Below are 2,932 nucleotides of genomic sequence, written 5' to 3' on the forward strand. Positions count from 1 at the left end.
CCATCCATCTTCAAACCCGCTAATTCCCGTTTATCAGGGTCGGGGGGGTCTGCCGGTGCCAGTTTCCGGCTCTCATTGGGCGCTGGGCGGGGGTACACCCTGGACAGGGCGCCAGTCCATTGCAGGGCGATGATGTTTAAAATGATGCAATAAAAGCAGCAAAAAATGGCAAGAAAAAGTGATGAAAATTGGTTAAAATATGGCAAGTTTGGTGTAGTTGCAGAAAAAAAAGCAAAAATAGGCTCGAAAAAAATATTCTTAGTTTCTCAAAGGCTTCTAGCGACCCGCTTTTTGTATCTCGTGACCGCCAATGGGGTCCTGACCCCAAGTTTGAGAACCCCTGCTTCAGTGGATGAGAAATCTTATTCTCCCTGTGCGTTCAGGTCTCACTCATGTGGTGGTTACTGTTTGATTAGAGGCTTAATGTAGCATCTCACAAAGTTATAACGGGGTTAAAGATTTAGGAAGGGAACATCATAGTGTCTTCGTCTGTTTCCATCCACATACTGCTCTTGTCCTTATTTCAAACACGTGAAGTCAGTTACATGTTAGACTCAAGTAGCCTCTCTGCACTAAATAAGTAAACAATTGCATCAATAAACATGAAGACCTCTGTGCGACGTAAATCAATCACAGCGCGTGATAAGAGCGGCTAATCATTGACGGTGTTTTTAGCTAACAGCTCATTTTCACTGCTTTTCTCTATCGGCTCCGTCAGCAGCCACGTTTCAGCACCTTTATCTCCTTCAGTCCCACAGCCATCAGCAGATATCATATACATCAACATTTAACCTCCACATGTTGGGTTTAGGACACAGAAAAAGAAAAAGGACAACTCTAAACATGATTCAAACCTGATAAATGCCCCCAATAAATGGCTAACGTTAGCTTACACCGTCCGTTAGCTTGTTGACAACATCCGTTATGTATATTCTTCTTTAAATCATATAAAAAATATTCTTTAAGGGGATTTTGTTAAGTTACATTCAAAGCTTAGGAGTTAAAATTGATCCAGCATACCCTAATGCAGTGCTTCCCAAACTTTTCACGGTCCTGTACCCCTTCAGACATTTAGCCTGAAGCCATGTACCCCCTACTCCTGCACACTTAAAAAACATAATAATGTAATGCTGTTTACATTGTAGCCCTACAGTGAATTTTACTTATCCTGTTGAGGAATAATATATAATGATAATAATAATAATAACTAGAATATTTGCATGTCCTGAAGAAAATTAAAATGAGGATGCAGGTGCTGGCCCGCGTCACGCTACATTAGCTTATCATTGGCATTAGCATTACTCTAGCAATAACAATAACCTAGCAATAGCATTGATCTAGCATCAACATTAACATTAGCATAGCAATAGCATTGACCTAGCATCAACTTTAACAATAGCATAGCAATAGCATTAACCTAGCATTAACATTAGCCTAGCATTAATATTGACCTAGTATTACCTTTAACATAGCATTATCATTAGCCTAGCAATAGCATTAGCCTAGCATTAGCATTAACCCAGTATAAACATAGCAAAATAATTAGCCTAGAATTAACATTGACCTAGCATTAGCTTTAACCTTGCATTAGCCTAGCAATAACAATAACCTAGCATTAACGTTAGCCTGTCATTAGCATTAACCTAGCATTAACATTAACTGCTCTATTTATATTCTATTTTCCAATGTTCTCTCTGAGTGAAGCACGCTAACGGAGATAAATCAGGATATAGTTATCTAGATGTGTAGCATAGGGCCTTGGTGCTCTGTTCTTAAACTAGATCATTAATAAATATGCCTAAAAATAACATAACAAGACCTTTAACTTACATGTGTTACATTACTATTTTAGCTTTGGGAAACAAACACATCCCTTCAAATCAATCAAAATAAATTTGAACAAAATTATTCAAAGTTTCTCATTTTAATCTGGAAAAGATGGAGCAGAACATTTTTAAATAGTTTAGAACAAATTTATTACACGCAGCAATGTTAATTCTGACTGCAAATTTAGATTTAGTTTTAGTTGTAATATTTTGATTAAAATGCAACTGAGTTTTAGTCAAATTTAGTCGTCAGGAGTGTTTGATTCATAGTTTTAGTCAATAAAATGACATTAAGATTTTAGACTAAAATATAAAGCAGATGAGTTCATATAACAATATATTATGATTTAGTTTTTGTTCAAATGTATTTTTAATTAATCAGAGTCTAGTTATTGTCACCTAAAAACTTGCAGCAGATTTAACTGCTCAAATTTAAAATACAACTTAAAATAAATATTTCACAGAATAAAAGAAGCAAAGAAATAATAAGAAAATAATTAATGTGTCGAAAAATTGTGCGGTGGAAAAAATGAGGTGCTAGTACTTTTTTATTATATAAAGTACATGCATAAAGCATCCCCTTCAAAGTAAAAGCACATTACCACAAGCCCCAGTGGCCTAATGGATAAGGCACTGGCCTCCTATGCCAGCGATTGTGGGTTCAAGTCCCACCTGGGGTGTATGAAGACATTACTACTCTATTAATGACTCATTGAAATTCAGTTATTTGACAATATTTATTAATATATGTTTGTTAATTGTTAAATTTATAACAATTCAGAACCACCAACGACACTTTATTCTATGAAAATGTCAAAAATTTCCTGTCAGACAAACATTATTTATGAGGCGTAATGTCCATCTGTTACATACAGTACATACATTATTTTTCATTGAAGCATAAAACATAATATTTTAGCAGGTTTTTTTTTTTTACTTTTTTCACAGAAATTATGAGATGAATGTGATTTCTCTCTGACGTCATGACAAAAAAACCAAAAACTTTCAGACTCAGTGATGGAGATACAACATCAAAGCTCTCTGCTTCCATCTAGTGGTCACTCAGCACAGTTTCAGTCCTGGAATACACCCATGTCTCAATGAAG

At 35.5% G+C, this 2,932-nt stretch overlaps 1 non-coding gene across 1 annotated transcript; it reads left to right on the top strand.

Moving 5' to 3' along the window:
• The first annotated feature begins 2,433 nt into the window (after positions 1-2,433).
• Positions 2,434-2,506, top strand: trnar-ccu (transfer RNA arginine (anticodon CCU)). The gene has a single exon. It is a non-coding gene; the product is annotated as a tRNA-Arg (tRNA).
• The last annotated feature ends 426 nt before the right edge of the window (positions 2,507-2,932 follow it).

The sequence above is a fragment of the Gouania willdenowi genome, chromosome 7 (genome assembly GCF_900634775.1).
Source record: "Gouania willdenowi chromosome 7, fGouWil2.1, whole genome shotgun sequence".
Taxonomy (NCBI): domain Eukaryota; kingdom Metazoa; phylum Chordata; class Actinopteri; order Blenniiformes; family Gobiesocidae; genus Gouania; species Gouania willdenowi.